Raw genomic sequence first — 15,409 nt, forward strand, 5'->3', positions numbered from 1 at the left:
ACGTTTTTTCAACAACTATAAAGAGGCTATGCAACGAAACTGAGCTGGGATGTCAAGTGCCTTTAATGGTACCTTTTTGACCCCACTTCAAATGCTGCTGTTACCTGACCAGTTCGATTGTTAGTTTGCCAGATTCTCAATCTCTGGGATGTGAGATCATGCACCAGGTTTAGTGAATGTTTAAGGGTGAAGGTCTTTAATTTCTGCACAAATTCCACAAACATAGCTCAGGTCCTGCTCAACATGTCAACATGTGGCGACAGCAAGTGCCTTTGGGGTCCTACAAAAATCGCCCGGCTAGCTCAGTCGGTAGAGCATGAGACTCTTAATCTCAGGGTCGTGGGTTCGAGCCCCACGTTGGGCGAGAGGCTGATTTGTTTGAGTGAAATGTTGAAATTTAGTTAATCTGTTTGCACAAAATACGTCTAAAAAAGAAGAGAAAGGAACATACATCGTCCCTGGGTGGGCTCGAACCACCATCCTTTCGGTTAACAGCCGAACGCGCTAACCGATTGCGCCACAGAGACCAGATGCTGCTGTGCTTACATAGTTCTTCCTCAAAAGAAAAACCCAACAAGCACATTCCTCCTGTTTGCTGGCTTTTGATGAAATGAGCCAATGCATAAAGGATGCAACATCAATGTCACTCACACTTTTCTGCTAGCTTGTCTAAAATTCGCCCTTCCTTCAATTTCTCACTTGTCAAGACCTCCAGGTCTTCAAACAAAAGGTCAGTTTGTAGACCCTTTTCCTGTCAAAGTTTTGATCCTTTTGTCCACCAGTCATCGGAATGTGTATGATTTTCACCAGTTTACACAGTGTAGCTCCCTTGCCTTCAGTTGCAGGGTTATGTCCTCTTAGATAAGACGCTTTTGAAATTATTTATGAAAATGCACCCAAAACCTATTCAAAACAGATTTGATGGAAGCACTGCAGGAGCTGCTCCAAGACGCATTTTGTCCAGGAAATGTGCTATCATGAATGCATCCATATCACCAACACACATTTACAAACCAAACCATAGGCAATAAAATACATGAGTAAACTGATTTGTGGACCTTTGTGGCACTTGGTACTGCTGAGATCAGGATCATTACAGAGTTCAGCAATTATTTTCCCAACTAGGTCATTGATACATTGGAATCCCCAATGTTTTCTGGAACAGAATAGGCTATGCCTTTCGGATGAGAATAAAAAAAGACTTCAAGAACCAAAAAAGAAGTTAAGCTGCCTTCAGCTGATGTACTCAGACTAAAGGGAAACACTTTAAATCCCAAGGTGAAATGCACATGCTCAAAATTTTATCAGGACAGAGTACATGTTTTACTTTGATATTAAGAGTGATCAATGGATTGTCTTCCAGTAAATTAATGTTTTCTTCCGCTACAAAACGTTTTTTCAACAACTATAAAGAGGCTATGCAACGAAACTGAGCTGGGATGTCAAGTGCCTTTAATGGTACCTTTTTGACCCCACTTCAAATGCTGCTGTTACCTGACCAGTTCGATTGTTAGTTTGCCAGATTCTCATTCTCTGGGATGTGAGATCATGCACCAGGTTTAGTGAATGTTTAAGGGTGAAGGTCTTTAGTTTCTGCACAAATTCCACAAACATAGCTCAGGTCCTGCTCAACATGTCAACATGTGGCGACAGCAAGTGCCTTTGGGGTCCTACAAAAATCGCCCGGCTAGCTCAGTCGGTAGAGCATGAGACTCTTAATCTCAGGGTCGTGAGTTCGAGCCCCATGTTGGGCGAGAGGCTGATTTGTTTGAGTGAAATGTTGAAATTTAGTTAATCTGTTTGCACAAAATACGTCTAAAAAAGAAGAGAAAGGAACATACATCGTCCCTGGGTGGGCTCGAACCACCATCCTTTCGGTTAACAGCCGAACGCGCTAACCGATTGCGCCACAGAGACCAGATGCTGCTGTGCTTACATAGTTCTTCCTCAAAAGAAAAACCCAACAAGCACATTCCTCCTGTTTGCTGGCTTTTGATGAAATGAGCCAATGCATAAAGGATGCAACATCAATGTCACTCACACTTTTCTGCTAGCTTGTCTAAAATTCGCCCTTCCTTCAATTTCTCACTTGTCAAGACCTGCAGGTCTTCAAACAAAAGGTCAGTTTGTAGACCCTTTTCCTGTCAAAGTTTTGATCCTTTTGTCCACCAGTCATCGGAATGTGTATGATTTTCACCAGTTTACACAGTGTAGCTCCCTTGCCTTCAGTTGCAGGGTTATGTCGTCTTAGATAAGACGCTTTTGAAATTATTTGTGAAAATGCACCCAAAACCTATTCAAAACAGATTTGATGGAAGCACTGCAGGAGCTGCTCCAAGACGCATTTTGTCCAGAAAATGTGCTATCATGAATGCATCCATATCACCAACACACATTTACAAACCAAACCATAGGCAATAAAATACATGAGTAAACTGATTTGTGGACCTTTGTGGCACTTGGTACTGCTGAGATCAGGATCATTACAGAGTTCAGCAATTATTTTCCCAACTAGGTCATTGATACATTGGAATCCCCAATGTTTTCTGGAACAGAATAGGCTATGCCTTTCGGATGAGAATAAAAAAAGACTTCAAGAACCAAAAAAGAAGTTAAGCTGCCTTCAGCTGATGTACTCAGACTAAAGGGAAACACTTTAAATCCCAAGGTGAAATGCACATGCTCAAAATTTTATCAGGACAGAGTACATGTTTTACTTTGATATTAAGAGCGATCACTGGATTGTCTTCCAGTAAATTAATGTTTTCTTCCGCTACAAAACGTTTTTTCAACAACTATAAAGAGGCTATGCAACGAAACTGAGCTGGGATGTCAAGTGCCTTTAATGGTACCTTTTTGACCCCACTTCAAATGCTGCTGTTACCTGACCAGTTCGATTGTTAGTTTGCCAGATTCTCAATCTCTGGGATGTGAGATCATGCACCAGGTTTAGTGAATGTTTAAGGGTGAAGGTCTTTAATTTCTGCACAAATTCCACAAACATAGCTCAGGTCCTGCTCAACATGTCAACATGTGGCGACAGCAAGTGCCTTTGGGGTCCTACAAAAATCGCCCGGCTAGCTCAGTCGGTAGAGCATGAGACTCTTAATCTCAGGGTCGTGGGTTCGAGCCCCACGTTGGGCGAGAGGCTGATTTGTTTGAGTGAAATGTTGAAATTTAGTTAATCTGTTTGCACAAAATACGTCTAAAAAAGAAGAGAAAGGAACATACATCGTCCCTGGGTGGGCTCGAACCACCATCCTTTCGGTTAACAGCCGAACGCGCTAACCGATTGCGCCACAGAGACCAGATGCTGCTGTGCTTACATAGTTCTTCCTCAAAAGAAAAACCCAACAAGCACATTCCTCCTGTTTGCTGGCTTTTGATGAAATGAGCCAATGCATAAAGGATGCAACATCAATGTCACTCACACTTTTCTGCTAGCTTGTCTAAAATTCGCCCTTCCTTCAATTTCTCACTTGTCAAGACCTCCAGGTCTTCAAACAAAAGGTCAGTTTGTAGACCCTTTTCCTGTCAAAGTTTTGATCCTTTTGTCCACCAGTCATCGGAATGTGTATGATTTTCACCAGTTTACACAGTGTAGCTCCCTTGCCTTCAGTTGCAGGGTTATGTCCTCTTAGATAAGACGCTTTTGAAATTATTTATGAAAATGCACCCAAAACCTATTCAAAACAGATTTGATGGAAGCACTGCAGGAGCTGCTCCAAGACGCATTTTGTCCAGGAAATGTGCTATCATGAATGCATCCATATCACCAACACACATTTACAAACCAAACCATAGGCAATAAAATACATGAGTAAACTGATTTGTGGACCTTTGTGGCACTTGGTACTGCTGAGATCAGGATCATTACAGAGTTCAGCAATTATTTTCCCAACTAGGTCATTGATACATTGGAATCCCCAATGTTTTCTGGAACAGAATAGGCTATGCCTTTCGGATGAGAATAAAAAAAGACTTCAAGAACCAAAAAAGAAGTTAAGCTGCCTTCAGCTGATGTACTCAGACTAAAGGGAAACACTTTAAATCCCAAGGTGAAATGCACATGCTCAAAATTTTATCAGGACAGAGTACATGTTTTACTTTGATATTAAGAGTGATCAATGGATTGTCTTCCAGTAAATTAATGTTTTCTTCCGCTACAAAACGTTTTTTCAACAACTATAAAGAGGCTATGCAACGAAACTGAGCTGGGATGTCAAGTGCCTTTAATGGTACCTTTTTGACCCCACTTCAAATGCTGCTGTTACCTGACCAGTTCGATTGTTAGTTTGCCAGATTCTCAATCTCTGGGATGTGAGATCATGCACCAGGTTTAGTGAATGTTTAAGGGTGAAGGTCTTTAATTTCTGCACAAATTCCACAAACATAGCTCAGGTCCTGCTCAACATGTCAACATGTGGCGACAGCAAGTGCCTTTGGGGTCCTACAAAAATCGCCCGGCTAGCTCAGTCGGTAGAGCATGAGACTCTTAATCTCAGGGTCGTGGGTTCGAGCCCCACGTTGGGCGAGAGGCTGATTTGTTTGAGTGAAATGTTGAAATTTAGTTAATCTGTTTGCACAAAATACGTCTAAAAAAGAAGAGAAAGGAACATACATCGTCCCTGGGTGGGCTCGAACCACCATCCTTTCGGTTAACAGCCGAACGCGCTAACCGATTGCGCCACAGAGACCAGATGCTGCTGTGCTTACATAGTTCTTCCTCAAAAGAAAAACCCAACAAGCACATTCCTCCTGTTTGCTGGCTTTTGATGAAATGAGCCAATGCATAAAGGATGCAACATCAATGTCACTCACACTTTTCTGCTAGCTTGTCTAAAATTCGCCCTTCCTTCAATTTCTCACTTGTCAAGACCTGCAGGTCTTCAAACAAAAGGTCAGTTTGTAGACCCTTTTCCTGTCAAAGTTTTGATCCTTTTGTCCACCAGTCATCGGAATGTGTATGATTTTCACCAGTTTACACAGTGTAGCTCCCTTGCCTTCAGTTGCAGGGTTATGTCCTCTTAGATAAGACGCTTTTGAAATTATTTGTGAAAATGCACCCAAAACCTATTCAAAACAGATTTGATGGAAGCACTGCAGGAGCTGCTCCAAGACGCATTTTGTCCAGAAAATGTGCTATCATGAATGCATCCATATCACCAACACACATTTACAAACCAAACCATAGGCAATAAAATACATGAGTAAACTGATTTGTGGACCTTTGTGGCACTTGGTACTGCTGAGATCAGGATCATTACAGAGTTCAGCAATTATTTTCCCAACTAGGTCATTGATACATTGGAATCCCCAATGTTTTCTGGAACAGAATAGGCTATGCCTTTCGGATGAGAATAAAAAAAGACTTCAAGAACCAAAAAAGAAGTTAAGCTGCCTTCAGCTGATGTACTCAGACTAAAGGGAAACACTTTAAATCCCAAGGTGAAATGCACATGCTCAAAATTTTATCAGGACAGAGTACATGTTTTACTTTGATATTAAGAGTGATCAATGGATTGTCTTCCAGTAAATTAATGTTTTCTTCCGCTACAAAACGTTTTTTCAACAACTATAAAGAGGCTATGCAACGAAACTGAGCTGGGATGTCAAGTGCCTTTAATGGTACCTTTTTGACCCCACTTCAAATGCTGCTGTTACCTGACCAGTTCGATTGTTAGTTTGCCAGATTCTCAATCTCTGGGATGTGAGATCATGCACCAGGTTTAGTGAATGTTTAAGGGTGAAGGTCTTTAATTTCTGCACAAATTCCACAAACATAGCTCAGGTCCTGCTCAACATGTCAACATGTGGTGACAGCAAGTGCCTTTGGGGTCCTACAAAAATCGCCCGGCTAGCTCAGTCGGTAGAGCATGAGACTCTTAATCTCAGGGTCGTGAGTTCGAGCCCCATGTTGGGCGAGAGGCTGATTTGTTTGAGTGAAATGTTGAAATTTAGTTAATCTGTTTGCACAAAATACGTCTAAAAAAGAAGAGAAAGGAACATACATCGTCCCTGGGTGGGCTCGAACCACCATCCTTTCGGTTAACAGCCGAACGCGCTAACCGATTGCGCCACAGAGACCAGATGCTGCTGTGCTTACATAGTTCTTCCTCAAAAGAAAAACCCAACAAGCACATTCCTCCTGTTTGCTGGCTTTTGATGAAATGAGCCAATGCATAAAGGATGCAACATCAATGTCACTCACACTTTTCTGCTAGCTTGTCTAAAATTCGCCCTTCCTTCAATTTCTCACTTGTCAAGACCTCCAGGTCTTCAAACAAAAGGTCAGTTTGTAGACCCTTTTCCTGTCAAAGTTTTGATCCTTTTGTCCACCAGTCATCGGAATGTGTATGATTTTCACCAGTTTACACAGTGTAGCTCCCTTGCCTTCAGTTGCAGGGTTATGTCGTCTTAGATAAGACGCTTTTGAAATTATTTGTGAAAATGCACCCAAAACCTATTCAAAACAGATTTGATGGAAGCACTGCAGGAGCTGCTCCAAGACGCATTTTGTCCAGAAAATGTGCTATCATGAATGCATCCATATCACCAACACACATTTACAAACCAAACCATAGGCAATAAAATACATGAGTAAACTGATTTGTGGACCTTTGTGGCACTTGGTACTGCTGAGATCAGGATCATTACAGAGTTCAGCAATTATTTTCCCAACTAGGTCATTGATACATTGGAATCCCCAATGTTTTCTGGAACAGAATAGGCTATGCCTTTCGGATGAGAATAAAAAAAGACTTCAAAAACCAAAAAAGAAGTTAAGCTGCCTTCAGCTGATGTACTCAGACTAAAGGGAAACACTTTAAATCCCAAGGTGAAATGCACATGCTCAAAATTTTATCAGGACAGAGTACATGTTTTACTTTGATATTAAGAGTGATCAATGGATTGTCTTCCAGTAAATTAATGTTTTCTTCCGCTACAAAACGTTTTTTCAACAACTATAAAGAGGCTATGCAACGAAACTGAGCTGGGATGTCAAGTGCCTTTAATGGTACCTTTTTGACCCCACTTCAAATGCTGCTGTTACCTGACCAGTTCGATTGTTAGTTTGCCAGATTCTCAATCTCTGGGATGTGAGATCATGCACCAGGTTTAGTGAATGTTTAAGGGTGAAGGTCTTTAATTTCTGCACAAATTCCACAAACATAGCTCAGGTCCTGCTCAACATGTCAACATGTGGCGACAGCAAGTGCCTTTGGGGTCCTACAAAAATCGCCCGGCTAGCTCAGTCGGTAGAGCATGAGACTCTTAATCTCAGGGTCGTGAGTTCGAGCCCCATGTTGGGCGAGAGGCTGATTTGTTTGAGTGAAATGTTGAAATTTAGTTAATCTGTTTGCACAAAATACGTCTAAAAAAGAAGAGAAAGGAACATACATCGTCCCTGGGTGGGCTCGAACCACCATCCTTTCGGTTAACAGCCGAACGCACTAACCGATTGCGCCACAGAGACCAGATGCTGCTGTGCTTACATAGTTCTTCCTCAAAAGAAAAACCCAACAAGCACATTCCTCCTGTTTGCTGGCTTTTGATGAAATGAGCCAATGCATAAAGGATGCAACATCAATGTCACTCACACTTTTCTGCTAGCTTGTCTAAAATTCGCCCTTCCTTCAATTTCTCACTTGTCAAGACCTCCAGGTCTTCAAACAAAAGGTCAGTTTGTAGACCCTTTTCCTGTCAAAGTTTTGATCCTTTTGTCCACCAGTCATCGGAATGTGTATGATTTTCACCAGTTTACACAGTGTAGCTCCCTTGCCTTCAGTTGCAGGGTTATGTCGTCTTAGATAAGACGCTTTTGAAATTATTTGTGAAAATGCACCCAAAACCTATTCAAAACAGATTTGATGGAAGCACTGCAGGAGCTGCTCCAAGACGCATTTTGTCCAGAAAATGTGCTATCATGAATGCATCCATATCACCAACACACATTTACAAACCAAACCATAGGCAATAAAATACATGAGTAAACTGATTTGTGGACCTTTGTGGCACTTGGTACTGCTGAGATCAGGATCATTACAGAGTTCAGCAATTATTTTCCCAACTAGGTCATTGATACATTGGAATCCCCAATGTTTTCTGGAACAGAATAGGCTATGCCTTTCGGATGAGAATAAAAAAAGACTTCAAGAACCAAAAAAGAAGTTAAGCTGCCTTCAGCTGATGTACTCAGACTAAAGGGAAACACTTTAAATCCCAAGGTGAAATGCACATGCTCAAAATTTTATCAGGACAGAGTACATGTTTTACTTTGATATTAAGAGCGATCACTGGATTGTCTTCCAGTAAATTAATGTTTTCTTCCGCTACAAAACGTTTTTTCAACAACTATAAAGAGGCTATGCAACGAAACTGAGCTGGGATGTCAAGTGCCTTTAATGGTACCTTTTTGACCCCACTTCAAATGCTGCTGTTACCTGACCAGTTCGATTGTTAGTTTGCCAGATTCTCAATCTCTGGGATGTGAGATCATGCACCAGGTTTAGTGAATGTTTAAGGGTGAAGGTCTTTAATTTCTGCACAAATTCCACAAACATAGCTCAGGTCCTGCTCAACATGTCAACATGTGGCGACAGCAAGTGCCTTTGGGGTCCTACAAAAATCGCCCGGCTAGCTCAGTCGATAGAGCATGAGACTCTTAATCTCAGGGTCGTGGGTTCGAGCCCCACGTTGGGCGAGAGGCTGATTTGTTTGAGTGAAATGTTGAAATTTAGTTAATCTGTTTGCACAAAATACGTCTAAAAAAGAAGAGAAAGGAACATACATCGTCCCTGGGTGGGCTCGAACCACCATCCTTTCGGTTAACAGCCGAACGCGCTAACCGATTGCGCCACAGAGACTAGATGCTGCTGTGCTTACATAGTTCTTCCTCAAAAGAAAAACCCAACAAGCACATTCCTCCTGTTTGCTGGCTTTTGATGAAATGAGCCAATGCATAAAGGATGCAACATCAATGTCACTCACACTTTTCTGCTAGCTTGTCTAAAATTCGCCCTTCCTTCAATTTCTCACTTGTCAAGACCTGCAGGTCTTCAAACAAAAGGTCAGTTTGTAGACCCTTTTCCTGTCAAAGTTTTGATCCTTTTGTCCACCAGTCATCGGAATGTGTATGATTTTCACCAGTTTACACAGTGTAGCTCCCTTGCCTTCAGTTGCAGGGTTATGTCCTCTTAGATAAGACGCTTTTGAAATTATTTGTGAAAATGCACCCAAAACCTATTCAAAACAGATTTGATGGAAGCACTGCAGGAGCTGCTCCAAGACGCATTTTGTCCAGAAAATGTGCTATCATGAATGCATCCATATCACCAACACACATTTACAAACCAAACCATAGGCAATAAAATACATGAGTAAACTGATTTGTGGACCTTTGTGGCACTTGGTACTGCTGAGATCAGGATCATTACAGAGTTCAGCAATTATTTTCCCAACTAGGTCATTGATACATTGGAATCCCCAATGTTTTCTGGAACAGAATAGGCTATGCCTTTCGGATGAGAATAAAAAAAGACTTCAAGAACCAAAAAAGAAGTTAAGCTGCCTTCAGCTGATGTACTCAGACTAAAGGGAAACACTTTAAATCCCAAGGTGAAATGCACATGCTCAAAATTTTATCAGGACAGAGTACATGTTTTACTTTGATATTAAGAGCGATCACTGGATTGTCTTCCAGTAAATTAATGTTTTCTTCCGCTACAAAACGTTTTTTCAACAACTATAAAGAGGCTATGCAACGAAACTGAGCTGGGATGTCAAGTGCCTTTAATGGTACCTTTTTGACCCCACTTCAAATGCTGCTGTTACCTGACCAGTTCGATTGTTAGTTTGCCAGATTCTCAATCTCTGGGATGTGAGATCATGCACCAGGTTTAGTGAATGTTTAAGGGTGAAGGTCTTTAGTCTCTGCACAAATTCCACAAACATAGCTCAGGTCCTGCTCAACATGTCAACATGTGGCGACAGCAAGTGCTTTTGGGGTCCTACAAAAATCGCCCGGCTAGCTCAGTCGGTAGAGCATGAGACTCTTAATCTCAGGGTCGTGGGTTCGAGCCCCACGTTGGGCGAGAGGCTGATTTGTTTGAGTGAAATGTTGAAATTTAGTTAATCTGTTTGCACAAAATACGTCTAAAAAAGAAGAGAAAGGAACATACATCGTCCCTGGGTGGGCTCGAACCACCATCCTTTCGGTTAACAGCCGAACGCGCTAACCGATTGCGCCACAGAGACCAGATGCTGCTGTGCTTACATAGTTCTTCCTCAAAAGAAAAACCCAACAAGCACATTCCTCCTGTTTGCTGGCTTTTGATGAAATGAGCCAATGCATAAAGGATGCAACATCAATGTCACTCACACTTTTCTGCTAGCTTGTCTAAAATTCGCCCTTCCTTCAATTTCTCACTTGTCAAGACCTGCAGGTCTTCAAACAAAAGGTCAGTTTGTAGACCCTTTTCCTGTCAAAGTTTTGATCCTTTTGTCCACCAGTCATCGGAATGTGTATGATTTTCACCAGTTTACACAGTGTAGCTCCCTTGCCTTCAGTTGCAGGGTTATGTCCTCTTAGATAAGACGCTTTTGAAATTATTTGTGAAAATGCACCCAAAACCTATTCAAAACAGATTTGATGGAAGCACTGCAGGAGCTGCTCCAAGACGCATTTTGTCCAGAAAATGTGCTATCATGAATGCATCCATATCACCAACACACATTTACAAACCAAACCATAGGCAATAAAATACATGAGTAAACTGATTTGTGGACCTTTGTGGCACTTGGTACTGCTGAGATCAGGATCATTACAGAGTTCAGCAATTATTTTCCCAACTAGGTCATTGATACATTGGAATCCCCAATGTTTTCTGGAACAGAATAGGCTATGCCTTTCGGATGAGAATAAAAAAAGACTTCAAGAACCAAAAAAGAAGTTAAGCTGCCTTCAGCTGATGTACTCAGACTAAAGGGAAACACTTTAAATCCCAAGGTGAAATGCACATGCTCAAAATTTTATCAGGACAGAGTACATGTTTTACTTTGATATTAAGAGCGATCACTAGATTGTCTTCCAGTAAATTAATGTTTTCTTCCGCTACAAAACGTTTTTTCAACAACTATAAAGAGGCTATGCAACGAAACTGAGCTGAGATGTCAAGTGCCTTTAATGGTACATTTTTGACCCCACTTCAAATGCTGCTGTTACCTGACCAGTTCGATTGTTAGTTTGCCAGATTCTCAATCTCTGGGATGTGAGATCATGCACCAGGTTTAGTGAATGTTTAAGGGTGAAGGTCTTTAGTTTCTGCACAAATTCCACAAACATAGCTCAGGTCCTGCTCAACATGTCAACATGTGGCGACAGCAAGTGCCTTTGGGGTCCTACAAAAATCGCCCGGCTAGCTCAGTCGGTAGAGCATGAGACTCTTAATCTCAGGGTCGTGGGTTCGAGCCCCACGTTGGGCGAGAGGCTGATTTGTTTGAGTGAAATGTTGAAATTTAGTTAATCTGTTTGCACAAAATACGTCTAAAAAAGAAGAGAAAGGAACATACATCGTCCCTGGGTGGGCTCGAACCACCATCCTTTCGGTTAACAGCCGAACGCGCTAACCGATTGCGCCACAGAGACCAGATGCTGCTGTGCTTACATAGTTCTTCCTCAAAAGAAAAACCCAACAAGCACATTCCTCCTGTTTGCTGGCTTTTGATGAAATGAGCCAATGCATAAAGGATGCAACATCAATGTCACTCACACTTTTCTGCTAGCTTGTCTAAAATTCGCCCTTCCTTCAATTTCTCACTTGTCAAGACCTCCAGGTCTTCAAACAAAAGGTCAGTTTGTAGACCCTTTTCCTGTCAAAGTTTTGATCCTTTTGTCCACCAGTCATCGGAATGTGTATGATTTTCACCAGTTTACACAGTGTAGCTCCCTTGCCTTCAGTTGCAGGGTTATGTCCTCTTAGATAAGACGCTTTTGAAATTATTTATGAAAATGCACCCAAAACCTATTCAAAACAGATTTGATGGAAGCACTGCAGGAGCTGCTCCAAGACGCATTTTGTCCAGGAAATGTGCTATCATGAATGCATCCATATCACCAACACACATTTACAAACCAAACCATAGGCAATAAAATACATGAGTAAACTGATTTGTGGACCTTTGTGGCACTTGGTACTGCTGAGATCAGGATCATTACAGAGTTCAGCAATTATTTTCCCAACTAGGTCATTGATACATTGGAATCCCCAATGTTTTCTGGAACAGAATAGGCTATGCCTTTCGGATGAGAATAAAAAAAGACTTCAAGAACCAAAAAAGAAGTTAAGCTGCCTTCAGCTGATGTACTCAGACTAAAGGGAAACACTTTAAATCCCAAGGTGAAATGCACATGCTCAAAATTTTATCAGGACAGAGTACATGTTTTACTTTGATATTAAGAGCGATCACTGGATTGTCTTCCAGTAAATTAATGTTTTCTTCCGCTACAAAACGTTTTTTCAACAACTATAAAGAGGCTATGCAACGAAACTGAGCTGGGATGTCAAGTGCCTTTAATGGTACCTTTTTGACCCCACTTCAAATGCTGCTGTTACCTGACCAGTTCGATTGTTAGTTTGCCAGATTCTCAATCTCTGGGATGTGAGATCATGCACCAGGTTTAGTGAATGTTTAAGGGTGAAGGTCTTTAATTTCTGCACAAATTCCACAAACATAGCTCAGGTCCTGCTCAACATGTCAACATGTGGCGACAGCAAGTGCCTTTGGGGTCCTACAAAAATCGCCCGGCTAGCTCAGTCGATAGAGCATGAGACTCTTAATCTCAGGGTCGTGGGTTCGAGCCCCACGTTGGGCGAGAGGCTGATTTGTTTGAGTGAAATGTTGAAATTTAGTTAATCTGTTTGCACAAAATACGTCTAAAAAAGAAGAGAAAGGAACATACATCGTCCCTGGGTGGGCTCGAACCACCATCCTTTCGGTTAACAGCCGAACGCGCTAACCGATTGCGCCACAGAGACTAGATGCTGCTGTGCTTACATAGTTCTTCCTCAAAAGAAAAACCCAACAAGCACATTCCTCCTGTTTGCTGGCTTTTGATGAAATGAGCCAATGCATAAAGGATGCAACATCAATGTCACTCACACTTTTCTGCTAGCTTGTCTAAAATTCGCCCTTCCTTCAATTTCTCACTTGTCAAGACCTGCAGGTCTTCAAACAAAAGGTCAGTTTGTAGACCCTTTTCCTGTCAAAGTTTTGATCCTTTTGTCCACCAGTCATCGGAATGTGTATGATTTTCACCAGTTTACACAGTGTAGCTCCCTTGCCTTCAGTTGCAGGGTTATGTCCTCTTAGATAAGACGCTTTTGAAATTATTTGTGAAAATGCACCCAAAACCTATTCAAAACAGATTTGATGGAAGCACTGCAGGAGCTGCTCCAAGACGCATTTTGTCCAGAAAATGTGCTATCATGAATGCATCCATATCACCAACACACATTTACAAACCAAACCATAGGCAATAAAATACATGAGTAAACTGATTTGTGGACCTTTGTGGCACTTGGTACTGCTGAGATCAGGATCATTACAGAGTTCAGCAATTATTTTCCCAACTAGGTCATTGATACATTGGAATCCCCAATGTTTTCTGGAACAGAATAGGCTATGCCTTTCGGATGAGAATAAAAAAAGACTTCAAGAACCAAAAAAGAAGTTAAGCTGCCTTCAGCTGATGTACTCAGACTAAAGGGAAACACTTTAAATCCCAAGGTGAAATGCACATGCTCAAAATTTTATCAGGACAGAGTACATGTTTTACTTTGATATTAAGAGCGATCACTGGATTGTCTTCCAGTAAATTAATGTTTTCTTCCGCTACAAAACGTTTTTTCAACAACTATAAAGAGGCTATGCAACGAAACTGAGCTGGGATGTCAAGTGCCTTTAATGGTACCTTTTTGACCCCACTTCAAATGCTGCTGTTACCTGACCAGTTCGATTGTTAGTTTGCCAGATTCTCAATCTCTGGGATGTGAGATCATGCACCAGGTTTAGTGAATGTTTAAGGGTGAAGGTCTTTAGTCTCTGCACAAATTCCACAAACATAGCTCAGGTCCTGCTCAACATGTCAACATGTGGCGACAGCAAGTGCTTTTGGGGTCCTACAAAAATCGCCCGGCTAGCTCAGTCGGTAGAGCATGAGACTCTTAATCTCAGGGTCGTGGGTTCGAGCCCCACGTTGGGCGAGAGGCTGATTTGTTTGAGTGAAATGTTGAAATTTAGTTAATCTGTTTGCACAAAATACGTCTAAAAAAGAAGAGAAAGGAACATACATCGTCCCTGGGTGGGCTCGAACCACCATCCTTTCGGTTAACAGCCGAACGCGCTAACCGATTGCGCCACAGAGACCAGATGCTGCTGTGCTTACATAGTTCTTCCTCAAAAGAAAAACCCAACAAGCACATTCCTCCTGTTTGCTGGCTTTTGATGAAATGAGCCAATGCATAAAGGATGCAACATCAATGTCACTCACACTTTTCTGCTAGCTTGTCTAAAATTCGCCCTTCCTTCAATTTCTCACTTGTCAAGACCTGCAGGTCTTCAAACAAAAGGTCAGTTTGTAGACCCTTTTCCTGTCAAAGTTTTGATCCTTTTGTCCACCAGTCATCGGAATGTGTATGATTTTCACCAGTTTACACAGTGTAGCTCCCTTGCCTTCAGTTGCAGGGTTATGTCCTCTTAGATAAGACGCTTTTGAAATTATTTGTGAAAATGCACCCAAAACCTATTCAAAACAGATTTGATGGAAGCACTGCAGGAGCTGCTCCAAGACGCATTTTGTCCAGAAAATGTGCTATCATGAATGCATCCATATCACCAACACACATTTACAAACCAAACCATAGGCAATAAAATACATGAGTAAACTGATTTGTGGACCTTTGTGGCACTTGGTACTGCTGAGATCAGGATCATTACAGAGTTCAGCAATTATTTTCCCAACTAGGTCATTGATACATTGGAATCCCCAATGTTTTCTGGAACAGAATAGGCTATGCCTTTCGGATGAGAATAAAAAAAGACTTCAAGAACCAAAAAAGAAGTTAAGCTGCCTTCAGCTGATGTACTCAGACTAAAGGGAAACACTTTAAATCCCAAGGTGAAATGCACATGCTCAAAATTTTATCAGGACAGAGTACATGTTTTACTTTGATATTAAGAGCGATCACTAGATTGTCTTCCAGTAAATTAATGTTTTCTTCCGCTACAAAACGTTTTTTCAACAACTATAAAGAGGCTATGCAACGAAACTGAGCTGAGATGTCAAGTGCCTTTAATGGTACATTTTTGACCCCACTTCAAATGCTGCTGTTACCTGACCAGTTCGATT

At 41.6% G+C, this 15,409-nt stretch overlaps 18 non-coding genes across 18 annotated transcripts; 8 read left to right on the forward strand and 10 right to left on the reverse strand.

Annotated features, from left to right (window-relative positions):
* Nucleotides 1-291: 291 nt before the first annotated feature.
* On the forward strand, nt 292-364 carry trnak-cuu (transfer RNA lysine (anticodon CUU)). Its single transcript has one exon. It is a non-coding gene; the product is annotated as a tRNA-Lys (tRNA).
* Nucleotides 365-453: 89 nt separating this feature from the next.
* Nucleotides 454-527, reverse strand: trnan-guu (transfer RNA asparagine (anticodon GUU)). The gene has a single exon. It is a non-coding gene; the product is annotated as a tRNA-Asn (tRNA).
* A 1,316-nt stretch (nt 528-1,843) lies between these two features.
* Nucleotides 1,844-1,917, reverse strand: trnan-guu (transfer RNA asparagine (anticodon GUU)). Its single transcript has one exon. It is a non-coding gene; the product is annotated as a tRNA-Asn (tRNA).
* A 1,154-nt stretch (nt 1,918-3,071) lies between these two features.
* On the forward strand, nt 3,072-3,144 carry trnak-cuu (transfer RNA lysine (anticodon CUU)). Its single transcript has one exon. It is a non-coding gene; the product is annotated as a tRNA-Lys (tRNA).
* Nucleotides 3,145-3,233: 89 nt separating this feature from the next.
* trnan-guu (transfer RNA asparagine (anticodon GUU)) lies at nt 3,234-3,307 on the reverse strand. The gene has a single exon. It is a non-coding gene; the product is annotated as a tRNA-Asn (tRNA).
* A 1,154-nt stretch (nt 3,308-4,461) lies between these two features.
* trnak-cuu (transfer RNA lysine (anticodon CUU)) lies at nt 4,462-4,534 on the forward strand. The gene has a single exon. It is a non-coding gene; the product is annotated as a tRNA-Lys (tRNA).
* An 89-nt stretch (nt 4,535-4,623) lies between these two features.
* On the reverse strand, nt 4,624-4,697 carry trnan-guu (transfer RNA asparagine (anticodon GUU)). The gene has a single exon. It is a non-coding gene; the product is annotated as a tRNA-Asn (tRNA).
* A 1,316-nt stretch (nt 4,698-6,013) lies between these two features.
* Nucleotides 6,014-6,087, reverse strand: trnan-guu (transfer RNA asparagine (anticodon GUU)). The gene has a single exon. It is a non-coding gene; the product is annotated as a tRNA-Asn (tRNA).
* Nucleotides 6,088-8,631: 2,544 nt separating this feature from the next.
* trnak-cuu (transfer RNA lysine (anticodon CUU)) lies at nt 8,632-8,704 on the forward strand. The gene has a single exon. It is a non-coding gene; the product is annotated as a tRNA-Lys (tRNA).
* An 89-nt stretch (nt 8,705-8,793) lies between these two features.
* Nucleotides 8,794-8,867, reverse strand: trnan-guu (transfer RNA asparagine (anticodon GUU)). The gene has a single exon. It is a non-coding gene; the product is annotated as a tRNA-Asn (tRNA).
* A 1,154-nt stretch (nt 8,868-10,021) lies between these two features.
* trnak-cuu (transfer RNA lysine (anticodon CUU)) lies at nt 10,022-10,094 on the forward strand. The gene has a single exon. It is a non-coding gene; the product is annotated as a tRNA-Lys (tRNA).
* Nucleotides 10,095-10,183: 89 nt separating this feature from the next.
* Nucleotides 10,184-10,257, reverse strand: trnan-guu (transfer RNA asparagine (anticodon GUU)). The gene has a single exon. It is a non-coding gene; the product is annotated as a tRNA-Asn (tRNA).
* Nucleotides 10,258-11,411: 1,154 nt separating this feature from the next.
* Nucleotides 11,412-11,484, forward strand: trnak-cuu (transfer RNA lysine (anticodon CUU)). The gene has a single exon. It is a non-coding gene; the product is annotated as a tRNA-Lys (tRNA).
* Nucleotides 11,485-11,573: 89 nt separating this feature from the next.
* Nucleotides 11,574-11,647, reverse strand: trnan-guu (transfer RNA asparagine (anticodon GUU)). The gene has a single exon. It is a non-coding gene; the product is annotated as a tRNA-Asn (tRNA).
* A 1,154-nt stretch (nt 11,648-12,801) lies between these two features.
* trnak-cuu (transfer RNA lysine (anticodon CUU)) lies at nt 12,802-12,874 on the forward strand. Its single transcript has one exon. It is a non-coding gene; the product is annotated as a tRNA-Lys (tRNA).
* Nucleotides 12,875-12,963: 89 nt separating this feature from the next.
* trnan-guu (transfer RNA asparagine (anticodon GUU)) lies at nt 12,964-13,037 on the reverse strand. Its single transcript has one exon. It is a non-coding gene; the product is annotated as a tRNA-Asn (tRNA).
* A 1,154-nt stretch (nt 13,038-14,191) lies between these two features.
* Nucleotides 14,192-14,264, forward strand: trnak-cuu (transfer RNA lysine (anticodon CUU)). The gene has a single exon. It is a non-coding gene; the product is annotated as a tRNA-Lys (tRNA).
* Nucleotides 14,265-14,353: 89 nt separating this feature from the next.
* On the reverse strand, nt 14,354-14,427 carry trnan-guu (transfer RNA asparagine (anticodon GUU)). Its single transcript has one exon. It is a non-coding gene; the product is annotated as a tRNA-Asn (tRNA).
* Between the last annotated feature and the right edge of the window lie 982 nt (nt 14,428-15,409).

Source organism: Brachyhypopomus gauderio, chromosome 1 (assembly GCF_052324685.1).
Source record: "Brachyhypopomus gauderio isolate BG-103 chromosome 1, BGAUD_0.2, whole genome shotgun sequence".
NCBI classification, from domain to species: Eukaryota; Metazoa; Chordata; class Actinopteri; order Gymnotiformes; family Hypopomidae; genus Brachyhypopomus; species Brachyhypopomus gauderio.